Source organism: Aythya ferina (genome assembly GCF_964211825.1).
Source record: "Aythya ferina genome assembly, chromosome: 5".
In the NCBI taxonomy this organism is placed as follows: Eukaryota; Metazoa; Chordata; class Aves; order Anseriformes; family Anatidae; genus Aythya; species Aythya ferina.
This window is the reverse complement of record NC_140301.1, coordinates 54,454,145-54,466,967: the sequence shown is the minus strand read 5'-3', so window position 1 is coordinate 54,466,967 and position 12,823 is coordinate 54,454,145. Positions and strand designations below refer to the sequence as shown.

General features: G+C 47.1%; 1 protein-coding gene across 12 annotated transcripts in view; it reads right to left on the bottom strand.

Annotated features, from left to right (window-relative positions):
- TRAF3 (TNF receptor associated factor 3) overlaps positions 1 to 8,020 on the bottom strand; it is a 71,052-nt gene extending 63,032 nt beyond the window's left edge. For 6 of the 12 annotated variants that reach the window (XM_084521778.1, XM_084521779.1, XM_084521780.1 and 3 more), the window contains exons 1-2: positions 6,846 to 6,961; positions 5,896 to 5,951 (exon numbers count right to left, since the gene is read on the bottom strand). The gene's annotated coding sequence lies outside the window, so the exon portion shown is untranslated. Of the gene's footprint in view, positions 1 to 5,895; positions 5,952 to 6,606; positions 6,699 to 6,845; positions 6,962 to 7,998 lie in introns of those variants that run through there. The other 6 variants (XM_084521783.1, XM_084521784.1, XM_084521782.1 and 3 more) reach the window with 2 other exon arrangements.
- Between the last annotated feature and the right edge of the window lie 4,803 nt (positions 8,021 to 12,823).

The following is a 12,823-nucleotide window of genomic DNA, read 5'->3' as shown; positions in this document are numbered from 1 at the left end:
TTTACTAATATTAAGTGTAGCACGCTCAGGTTCTGCATAGAGAAGAACAGTTCAACTCCTAACAGAAAACAGAGAAGACATTCGCACTCCAAATCAGCACTAGGTGTTAAGAATTTCAAATTAAGCTGGCTCAAATCCTTTTTTTTCCACAAAAAAAAAGTTGAGTTCTAAAAGGCAACAGAAATACTACTGCATGAGACTGTCTGAAAACCACTAGATACACACACATGTATCAACAGCGTTCACTTTAAGTAGGCAACCTCCTTCCATTTGAACTAATGACAATATTTTGAGAATATGCAGCTTTACAACCACATGCACTTTACCTTTGGCACCTGTTGAACATAGAACTGGTACCCTCGTCACGTGAAGCTACGACAGTCAGAACTAAAACGTTCCCAGGTAAAAGCACAATGCTCCTCTCTCAAGGAAAACAGAAAAGAGGACAGTGAAAAGGATGGAAAGAGAGCATTTGTAGATCTAAGGACATGTATACTTCAGACAATAGGAGGGTATAACGTAGATCCATCTTTAGTGGCATGGAAGAGCTTGCTAATTCGCCTTGGGTTGGGGGAAAATGAAAGAAACAGGCAGCTACAGAGAGGTCAAAGAAAAATTGACTTACAGATAAAGACTATTAGCCGGAAGTATGAAAATAAGTACAAGCCTGGAAGCAAGTATTTCAAGAGAAAAGTGATGCAAATGGAAAGGAAAGTGAATGGGAAAGTGAAGTCAGTCATTTTGGTCAAGTAAAAGGATGAGACCACCTTGGAATAAAAGTCATCCCTTCACAACTTAAAATTACAGGAGATATAGAACAACTGAAAGCAGTTCAAAATAAGCCACTTCTAAGAATCAGAAGAACCAACTTAAAAAATTAAGAGCGTTTACACTGTTTGGCCAAACAACTTAAGATGGAATAGAAACACTGTGATAAGAGTATTTCATTGGTAGCTGAAGAGCATAAAACGCAGAAAGACGAGTGACTTCGGATGCTTTAAAGGAGTTTAAAACAAGCGGAAGATGAATGGAAATTTTAAGGCAGTACTTCCTAAGCAAAAAAATAAAATCAAGGTAAGACACAATTCCTTAAAGCTGCAAGACATGAAATAAATGGTCAGAGGACACATTACTCAAGGAAACTTACTCTTGGAAGGTTCTTCTCTGTGGAAAGAGAAAAGATAGGGGATAGGTATAAACGGATACAGTACACAACATATCCATAACAGAAAACTCTAACAATTATTCTAATTATCTCTCACAAGTACATGGACCAGCTCACAAAGTGAGTTTTATTCACATTGCCAGCTCATGAGCCAAATTTTGGGCTTTGCCATTAAAGTTATTTTAGGCACCTTTATTGTGCAAGTAACCTGGTTCCATAGACTAAGGAAAGCCCATTACTGTTCTAGAGCATCCAAGGCAGAAAGCTGGGAACACTTAAGAGCACCAGAACAGGTACCACTTTGACAAATTCTGGCCTGGACACTCAGGTTCATGGAGCCCTGCATGCTTGCTGTATGCAGCAGTGCAAGAGCTGTGAAGCAAATACTGCTTCCTGTCCCATAACGCTGACGGTGCAGAAAGGCACAGCGCTGTGGAGAAGACAAAACAGGATGCCTCTACACAACTGTTGAAATTCATGTCATTTATCAATGGATAAAGCTCGTACTGCCCTGCTGTGCCTCAGCACCTCATCACCTTTGATGTCCTCAGAGGGCAGGAAAGCACCACTATTTCCATTTTACAGAGCAGGAAAAGCCGAGACCATGGGGCCAGCAGAGAGACATAAGCCGCAAGCTGTATGACAAGTATTCTCAGAAGTCCCAGTCAGCTCTCACCTAACCCTAGAGGCACCTAAGTACCAGTACTCTCACCCCAACAGCACCTTGAAGATATCTTCCGTGCTTCAAGAACAGTCTGTCTGGAGGACAAGGCTGGTCACCTCAGCAAGCACCTCAGTATCAGGTTCAAAGGCACCAGAAGACAAGAAACAAGACATCGGTGGAGAGAAGCATCAGCAGACTGTATGCATGCCTTTCCTCATCTCGGTAATCATCCTAACCACCCTTCTGAGCCATCGCGCTTCCTCTTGCTCCGTTTCACAGGCACAGCGAGTTTTGATTATTCCTGGCATAGCAGAAGAGTTTCAAGAGAAGGAAGTGACACTGTGCTTAACTGGCCTGTGAGCTGATTGTGAGAATGCTCCCCAGGGAAGTAGAAAAGTTGGATTGGAATCCCCCTTCTGCCCTGGGGACGTGAGCATGATGTCACACCGCTCAGCACCACAACAACAAAGGCCCTCAGCGCTTTGGCCTTCCAATGACTTACACTGCAAACATCTACAGGAACAAAACAACAGCCTCCATGTCTCCCAGATCTTATGCTATCTTCAACAGGCCAGCTTCTTGCTCTCAAGAGATGTCAGAGCTTGTGGGAACAGAGTGGCAGCCAGGAAGGCACTGCTTCTTCTAGAGCAGCATCTGCAACGTGCTTTTCAAGACCAACCAAATCAAAAGAATTCATTTTGCTAGACACCCAAGAATGCTGTGAAGACTCAAGGCATTCCAAGCTTGTCTTAAATGGGCGTATCTTACTTGATTTACCAAAAGATGGTTTTTGTTTTAATGAAGAAACGAAGTCAGGCAAGTTCAATATTACTCCAAATGTTAAACTTCTGCAATCACAAGCCTCCATGCAGCCATCACTGGAGCACGTAAAAGAGAAGTTTCACCCCTTCTTTCACTAAGGTTTGGTCTCGAGCACTTGCTATGCATACTGTTTGTGAAAGCATTATAATCACTTCAGAGCATTTATACTGCATTACAGAATTATCAGTGATTTTATCGTGGTAAATAACCTAGAGAGTGCTTCCTCTACGCACCAGCTAAATCTATTTCGTAAGTGAGCATTTTATGACGGTATATAAAGTAATACCGGAACTATAAAATGCTCCGACCTAAAGAACTCCTGCTATGGCCAACGCAGTTCCAATGCTTGCAGTTTGCAATAGTCAATCATGATGTCAGAGTACACAACGACCCAGTTTAAAGTACAAGGAGGGAGCCAGGGATGGAGGCCATCCCACACGTCCAACATGGAACTTCTGCACACACGAGCACCGTGAGCCTGCCCTTCCCGTGTTGCCTTTTACCAGATGAACTGCAGGATTCTACCAAAAATCACACTTACATGTGCAGAGAAAATGGGCATGGAAGAACAACAGCATGGAAATCAAAGGCTTAACATTTTGGGGGTGTGGAAAGGATTAGTGACCTACAGTTGTTGTATATAATTTTAGAGACACTCGCCCTGTTAACCTAGTTACAAAGCCAACAGTCAGGAGCAATTGAAGTCACAGGGGCAACAATGTTTTGCTGTCAGTGCTGAAGTAGAAAAAAATCCAGGAAGAGAAGAAAACAATTCTCAGACCCCACTACATAAGATGGATATATCACAATTTCCAATATCAAATCATCTTTTGCCTCATTTTCTTCTTGTGCTCTTAGATCTTTCTACTGACACTTTCCTTGCTGATTTGCTAGGGGTGGAGGGAGTTATCTTTATTTTCTCTTCTCTCCCATTAGCACAGACCAAGAGAGCACCTCTTCCTAATCTGCAGACACCTAATCATCTTTCCTTGCAAGCTGCCACCCCTTTCCTCCGAGTTCTCTAGTCCTTTCTTTTTCCTTCTGTCTGAAACAAACAAACAAAAGAAAAAAGCTTGAAGACGTAACAGTTAAATGTTTTGTTATTTGTCAAAACAGACATACACTGACTTCAATCTATCTGCTTATGACGGCAGGGGCTTCCAGCAGGCAGACCAGCTCTATTTTCTTTGCCAGCCCTTTGCTGCTGTGGTTTCTATGTCACTACTTCATCACTGCAGGTTTAAAAGTGTAAGATAAAACCCTGCAAAGCTACAGCTCTCTTTCTTGTGCTACAATCACACCTTTATATTGTTGCAAAAACCCACACAACCCTCCCTCCCTTGGCTTCTCTACCCCGTACCACATCTTGAAATCTCCGATTTCACTCTCTGCCACCACTTTTGGTGTTCCTGAGCCACAGGCCAAAAATGCCAGGAGGTTTTAAATACAAGCATCATATGCAGAAAGTACCCACCCACAAGAATCAAAAAAATAAAAAAATAAAAAGCCTTGGCAATTCTTTAAAGGAACGGTGCACAAGAACACAGACATCTGAAACCAACATGTAATGAGCAGTCTTTAAGACATCATAAGATTCAGCACCTCCAATTAAGAAACACTATTATGCTAAAAAACATGAAATCCAGTTATTGCATCATCTTGGCTATCTGAGATCAAAACCTGTTATTCTTGCAATATCTATTCATACAGAGCCAATTTGGGATATTGGATTAGATTTAAGTCATGCCTATTTTTAAACTGCCTTACTTTTCATCTGCAGAACTGTGATTGTCTACTTACTGATGTATTTACATGCCAGTGGTTTAACAACAAAAGTTAAAAATTAGGACTGCTGACTTTCCTTGTTTTCAGTATTGCCGTAGCTACTAATACAGCACTGGAAAACACGTTCCCCTGCCATCACTTAAACTTTTCATTATGAACAAGAGCAATGCAAAGACCTGAAATGCAGCAGGCTGTTGAAATCATTTAGAAACAAACCGTATTAGCATGGACTGGTAAGACCTCATTAAGAATTTTCTGTTACTGATGTTAACTACTGCCATCTTACACAGTTTTCGCAGGCACCAACAGTAAATATGCTTACATGATGCTCAAATTCTCTGAAGCCATACTAGAACTGCTTCTCAAAACCAGGATCATCGCAGCTAACCACAGGAGGACTTCAGGCAAGCCTAAGGACTCAGTCATTTAGTGTCCTCTTTCCATTACAATTAATTTGCTTCGACACTGAATGCGCTTTACCTTTCTGCATCCTAGATCCAGCTGCTAGTGGAAGCGTTGAATCAAGTCAAATTTCAGTAAAACACCTACCATTTTCACGTTGTACCAAAGCAACTTTTATAACCTCATAGCGCTGTCTGCTTGTGATGCCCCAACTCATGATACATCAATGTTTCCGTTATCAAGCCCTATTACAAGGGGTTTCCCAGTCCAGCCATAAAAAAAAAAGATTCAGTCCAAATATTCAAATATTTCCTTGTCTGAAAATAAAAATCCTCTCCCTAAGCTAAATAAACAACATTTACATCCACGTTACTCATACACTTCAGCATGTAGAGATTGCCTTTTATAGGCACTTTTAGCCAAATAGCTCATTCTAAAGGACAACATACATGATGTTATCATCTCTTTAGTGTTAACTCTAGTGCTCAATGCATCCTTTAAACCCAGGCTTCCACACGAGTCAACAGCTATTTTAAACACTGACTTTTACTATTTCACATTAAACTATTTCATCCGTCTGAGCTACATACGGTTAACACGCCTTGACATCACAGGCTGAGCTCCCTTTCGGTCTATGAATGCGAGTTCAGAGTAGTACACAACAACCCTGCATGAATCCTACGGGACAGACACACAGCGAGGAATACACAGTTCCACCAAAGAGATGAAACACAGGGATTACGGTACACAAGACCCTGTTAGATCTCAACGAGGCGGAGAGGGCAGGGACCCAAGCAGACTGCAAATTTCACATTGTATCACTGGAACTTCCCACATTTTACTACTACAGAAACAGAAAACGACAGAAAGGCGTTCTAGCGCGCGGCAGAGATCCACCTAGAGGTGCACGTACAGCCTTTCATGTCACACACAAGCTCAGACTGGCAGCAGGCGAGATTACGCCGCTCAGCATTCACACGGTTTCACTCGTCCCTCCGCATGTAATTCGGATCGCAGGCACTTCGGATACAAATAAATCAAGACGTGGATGCCTTACCTTCCTATTTTACAAGCCGCTGCAGTTCTCAGATTATGAGTCAGTCATAGGTTCATCTGCAGAGGAATGACTCAGTATAAACTTTTAAACACTCGTTATTTTTTTTTTTTCCCCCCCTCTCTCCCTAACCCGCACCGCGGTCACTAACTCGAGCGGGCGACGACACGATGCTGCGAAAAACAGCGCAGGAAAAATGAATGGCGTTAAAAATAAATAAATAAATATGGGAAAAAAAAAAAAAAAAAAAGCAAAACACACACAAAGCTCTGCTCCTGCCAGCCGCCCGGGCTGCAGACGGGGGATAAAAAAATAAATAAAATAGAATAAAATAAAGCCACGGCCACGGGTTTATAGCCCACAACCACCCCCCCCTCCCCCCGCCCGGGGACAGCCGGGGCGAGCCCAAGGGGGGCCGAAGCGGGCCGGGGCTAAGCCAAAGGGGGGCGAAGGGAGCCGTGCCGAGCCGGGCAGCCCGGGGAAGGCGCTGAGGTGTCCGGAGCCCCCCCGGAGCAGCCGTGCCGGGTGGCTGCGGGCAGGCAGCGCCTCTTTAAAGGCCGCCGGCCCGCCCCCAGCGCCGCACACGGAGCGAGCCAGGGGCGCAGCGAGGCTCCCGCATTCAAACGCCGCAAGGCAGCGCGGGGAGAGGCAGCGGGGGTGGGAAGCGGGGAGAGTAGAGGGGGGGGTAAAATAAAGTACGAAAACGGAGGGCACCTGCAAAACACCCAGCGCCTCCGGGCAGGCACAGTCCGCGCTGCTCCGTCCCCGGCCGCTGCCGCCGCCGAGGTCCCGGCACCGGGCGCCGCCTGCCAGCAGATGCCCCGTGTCAGCGCCGTGCCCCCCCCACACCCCCCAACAACTCCACCACGGCTCCGGGGAGCAGCCCCCGTCCAGCAGCACCAGCAGCAGCACCAGCGGGGGGGGAGCTGCGAGCACCCCGCGGCCGCCCCTACCTGCGAGCGAGCGGGCACGGCGGCGGCGGCGGCTGCTGCTGGAGGAGCCCGGCGAAAGGCGCCCGCCAAGCCCGGCGGAAAGTCCCGGCCGCCCTGCGCCGTCTCCCCCCCGCCCCGCACTTCCTCTCCCGCCCGCTCAGGCTGGAAATCCCCGGCGAAGCCCGCTGCGAGCCCGGCTCCTCCCCGCACACACAGGGGCGGGCCCGGCTCCAGCGCGCAGGCGGCAGCCGGGGGCCGGGCTTTGCCCTGCCCGCCTGCACCTGATGCCTCTGAGCCCCCCCTCCCCCTAAATCAGCACCGAGCCACAGTGCCCCGGGATGAGGGGTTGGGGGTGCCCCTGAGGGGGTTTTGGGGTTGTGGGGGGGTACACAGGGAGTGCGAGGGGATGTGGGGGAGAGGAGCCGGTCGCTGTGGGGAAGGCGGTCGGCTTTATTTAAAAAACGCCACCGAGGTGGGAGGGGGGGTGAGGGGGGGAAGGGGAGGGGAAAAAATACCAAAAAAATAAAAAAAAACACCACCACCACCACACACACACAGAGAGAGGGGGGAGGGGAGGGGGAGAAGAGTCTGGAAAAGCTGAGGAGGGAGCCGGGGGCAGGGCGGCTCGACCACCACCACCACCCCCCCCCTCAGGGGGGCTCCCCTCGGAGGGGCTGAGGGGAGGGGGGGATGCTGCTGGCCCCTGCGGGCGGCCGCAGCGCGCTGCTGTCGCGACATGTCGCGAGGAGGAGGAGGAGGGGGGGGGGGGCAGCCGCCGTGAGGAGCAGTGCGGGTGCTGGGGAAGGGGCTGGTTTGGGGGGGGGGCGAGCCCAGAGCCAGCCCCCAGCCCCCTGCCCGCCGCCCCCCGGAGCCGCTGCCAGCCGCATCCCTGCAACGCCCACGCCCCGCGAAGCAGCAGGCGTCCCCAGCCCCGGCGGTGTCCTCACCAGACCCTAAACAAGGAGGCTCGGCTAATCCCCTCCTCGTCCCCACTTGTCCGCTTTTTCTCTCCCCCCCCCCCCCCCCCGCCTCCTTCCCCGCTCCCTCCTCTCGCTGCCGTGTCCCCAGCGAGGGGCTGGCGCTGCTGTCAAGGCAGCTGCGGCTGCTGAGGCGCTGCCGTCAACCTGCGGGCAGGAGGACGGGCAGAGAGCGAGGTCTGAAACCTTCCCCTCACCTCCTCCGGGCTGCCCAGCGCTGGGGAGGCTGCGAGGAGCGAGCCCGGATTTCTCCGGCGGCGGGGCTGCCAATAAGTTTCTGTCAGAGGCAAACCTGCAATTTCCTTCCTTGCCACTCTTTTTGCTGTTGTGTGTGTGCGTGTCCTCTTGTTTTGCTCTAGAAAAAAAAAAAAAAAAAAAAAAAAGAAAAAAAAAAAACATAATAGGATTCCGGTGCCGGTAGCTCCAGCAGCTGTACTAACGTGTTCTTCCCAAAAAAGAGACTGAAAACAAAGTCTTATGCTACCTACGAGATGTCAGACAGAGCCTTTCCATATTTAAAAATGTCGGTAGCTGAAGGGATAAAGCATTAATCTGATGAAATACCTCCCATTCCAAGTGCTTGGTTCCTTTTTTCTTTTTTTCTTATCACAATTACAATATTCCAAAGAATTCAAACACGATTATTGCAGTGATGTATGTCCCCTGTGCCTGGCCTATAAGGGATTTCATGGCACACACAACATTTTCAGTCAAAGCAGCTCCTGTCAACGCTGCTGCGGCACGCTGCACGTCCCTGCCACGCAGCGCTGCTGGCAGCAGTGCCTGCAACACGGTCCTGGAGGGGCAGCCGCTTGGAGCCACAGAAATGATGGAAAAGGGACCCTGGATTTTAGTGAAATGGTTCAAAGAAGTGAAATGAGAGGGCATCGATTCAGAAAATTGCATATGAGAAGAATTAAAAAAAATCCATAGAAAGAATGGTGGTCATCCATTAGAAACTTGAATAGGGACAGTTATCTGTGAAAACTAGGGGGGAAATGTGGACGAGTCAATATCATGTGATTAAGGAAAACCATAATTCCTCAGGTACAGGCTGGAAAATATCACTGGGAAGAGGTAGGGCTTAAATGTTCTGGAGGGTGATGGGAGCTAGGCAAGCAGGGGGTCCATGGACGAGGATGCTATTTCAGGCCTCGTATTAATAAGTGGCAAAGGCCTTGTAGAAGGCTGTAATATTGAAACTGAGCAATCACAGACTAATTCAGCTCCTGTTAAACTGCAAGAGGGACAAATTGCTCAGGGGTCACAGAACATGGAGAAACAAAGGATGCTCATGATGGGACTGAGGAGCCTAGAGCTGATTTTTACCCACAGATACCAAAAGAAACTGGCAAATGAAAATACAATTTCAAAACCAATTTGTTCAAGGTTAGAAGTAGTGAATGGAGGAGGGCAGTGATGCTGGTGGCATTAGGCCTGCCCGCCTGGCCTTTGTACGGGGGTGTATGTCTGTGAGAAAATGACTGTGAGTTGCCAGCGCGCAGAGCTGTGGAAAAGGCTTATGTGAGCCTATGATGCACCAGCTGGGGTATTTTTAGAAGAGATGGGGAAGTATTCGCATGGCTTTACACAGCACTGCTGGGGACCCTCCCCTCATTTGGAAAATTATATATGTTTCTGGTGACTTACAATCAGAAAAGGCTGACTCAGGTTGCAGCAGGTGCAGAGGAGGAGCAGCGGGGTGACGGGGGAACGGGGCTTCTGTGTTCTCGGCCCGGAGCTACAGGCACGCAAGCTTGGCTTCCTTAGCTAGCCAAATGAAGGCTGCAAAAAGGCGTGATGATTCACTGTAAATACATTCAAAGAGTAAATATCAAGGAAGGAGAATTATTTAAATTAATGAAAGAATTACACAAGCACAAGGATGTATGGTTACGAATCGGTCATGAGCTTGGACTCGGACTGGAAAGCTTTCTCACCATGCCAGGAGTGAGCAAACAGTGCCCTAGGCACAAGCACCCAAAGGGTTTTAAATCGGGGCACGGTACTGTGATATGTCTGAGGGGAATTTAACAGGGACCGAGCTGCTGCCCTTTTCCATTGCACTTCTACCATTCCCAAACTTCAGGGCTGCTTCTGGTCCTCTGCCCCAGCTGCACTTGGCTTCTCAGGGTTTTCTCAACTGCCTCTGAAGCACTGGAAATTAGTCAGAGACAGGATGTAGAAAGGACACTGGTGACATGAAATCGTCAGGTGGTTTGTGGTGCATCTTGCTCATAGGCGTACGGTTGAGCTGATTGACGGATCTGGGTCATGAAGAAACCTTTTCCCTCAGGTGAGGCTGGCAGGAGACTGCTTCCCCTTTGCCCCCCACCCCTGCCGATTTCTCAGAATCTTCTGGGAAATTTACTTAGGAAATGCCGTGCTGCAGGGATACTGGTGTCATCTCCTGTCACAGTCCTCTGTGATGCTGTGCGTGAGGTCTGGTCTTTTGCTGCAGCTCTTAAGTTTATTATCCGATACTCAGAAGTGTTTTGTGACCCTGGATGAATGGGGTTTGCAGAAAAGGTGTTATGTGAGACATCCTGAACAAAACCTCCACTGCGTTGTTGCTCACCATTGTAGGGGGAGATCATTTCCAGTCCTATCTCTCTGAAAGCAGCATCAACAGATTATTTGTAATGCTGGAGGTGAACCTGGGAGAAGGATAGAGAGAGGACAGCAAACCATTGTTTCTCTGTGAAGCGGTTTCCTGCAATTAACAGTCATTCAGCTGAACTATTGTAGCCGGTGATGATACAGTACATCCTTATTAGCCCTGCTGTTTCAGGTGCATTTTGGCATTGCTTCTATACATAATGCTACCTCTAATGTTGTGAGTCGTGTGCATTGTGCCTGCCCTCTCCACAGTTTCTGCAGATGTGTTTTCAGAAGGCGATTGTGTCACGTTCCTAATCGATGCCTATTGTGCATTTGAGGAGGACTTAGCACAAAACAGCTTCTGCATCTGGCATTGGGGAAGCTTCTTGACTTGCAGCTTCCTCATCTTACGCTATGGATTGAAGGTGCTAATTAACAGAACAATAAAATCATTAAATTTATATTCCTTTGTATCGCTGAAGAGAATTTGTATCATGGGAATACACATTCATTTATTGCATCCTATACATGAGATAAAGATTCCCCTGAGTTTATTTCAACTGCTGCTAAGCAGGAAAGTCTAACATGATAGCCCTCTTGCTTAAGGAAAAAAAGATTTCCCCTGCCCAAGCAGTGATTTGTACTTTACATTCCTAGAAAGTGATGGCTTTTTAAATGACAAGCATTTGAGGTGAAACATTCCCTAAGTCTTCCAGAAGTTTAAGAATATGCTATGTGACATTTTTCAATGCTTCTCTCAAGCTAATTGTAATTCTCACGTCAGCTTATAGACATCCTTCGCGATTGACAAGAAATATTAGTATGACATATCAGAAGTGTGTCTCAGAAATCTTAGGGCTTTCTTATTCTCTTGCTGAGACCATTAAAAAAACAAACAGTGAGATCCCCAGGCTCCCCCACCACCAAGACTGCCATTGTGCCAGTGCCAAATTGGCTTTGGAGTCAAATGAAAATTTTGAGCAGATGTCCAAAGATGCCTGTAGAGTGGGTCACATAAACTCTAAGTTGTACCTGGAAGAGACAAGGCAAGTTACTACAGCAGGGAATTACTAGAGCAGAGCGATTCTTCAGCTACACGTCTGTGCCTCGGTACATCTCCAGATCCAAAGCTGTGGTGGGAAGAGTGCAGACTCAGCAAGACCTGCTCTCCACCATATGGAGATTTCCCTGTGACAGCTGAATCCGAATATAACCAGTAAAAGCATCTTAAAGGCTGCTTTGTGCCTTTTCAGCAGCATGAAGCAGCTTTATCGGGATCAAGGATTTGGTCCAAAAGTTTTCCCCAGACATAAGATGTCTGTTATGATACTAGCTTGTTGCTAACAAGTGCAAGGATTCTATGAAATACCTGGCAAAGTAAAAGGCTGAGATTAATATAACAGCTGTATTGACTTATCCAGATGCCCTCATTTTCTGGGTGATACACCCATCTCTGAAAATATCTTTGGGATCTTTTCTCCATCAAGAATCTCAGAATGTAATCACAGAAAAGAAAAAAAAAAAGCCTCTCCCAATATTGGCAGAAAGACCAGATAAGTATTCTTTCAATGCTGAGAATTGCTCATTATTGTAGAAATTGTTACTGGCTCTTCACAGTAATCAATAATAGCTGTTTCTTCAGGGTGACACAACTATTTTTACTTTCACCTTTTCTACATGTAGTCATGGGAACACAAACCAACCTGTGAGAATCAGACTTAGGAACAATTTGAGCATTTGAGGTGACGGGGAGGTGGTCATTGAGTCTCATCGCTTCCCTGGCTTCCAGCTTAGCTGTGTGCATCATCTCCAGCACCATGAGGGCATCACAAAAGATTGGGTTCCAGTCATGCCAGCTAAGAGGCATGTTTTTTCCGCTATTTTTGACACAGCTCTAGCAAGTTTTAAAGGGAGTTTCAGAATGTTCTTGAAGATCATTTAAGCTTCTGGGTGCTCTTCTGTCATAAACAAACTGCCTGCAAAAGGTGTGTTTCCAAACCCTGAAAACCCAACTTCATCAACAGCCTGATGCAGGCAGACCAGCTGGCCTTGGTACCAAAGAGGTTACTGCAAGATGGAACCTCAGCATTTGCTGCGCAGTAATGCCAGCAGATTCCTGGACAGAATCCAGTCAGTAGCAATAATCATGTAAAGAATAGTTGTTCAAGAAGCCTAGAGGAAAATAAAACTTCGCTTGTCAACGTTGTTCCCTTGGGAGCTATAGCTTTTCATCGTGGAGCCCTGATTCCCTATGTTAAATCGCGTTAATCTTACCCTATGTGTATGACAGATACTATCATCCTATTGAAGGATGCTCTGTCCCGGATCCAGGTCTTGCAGATACAGTTTTGGGACTTGCTTCATGCCATTAACAATTCCCTGCCAGCCTTTGTCTAATATATATCCAGCAATCTAGTGGAT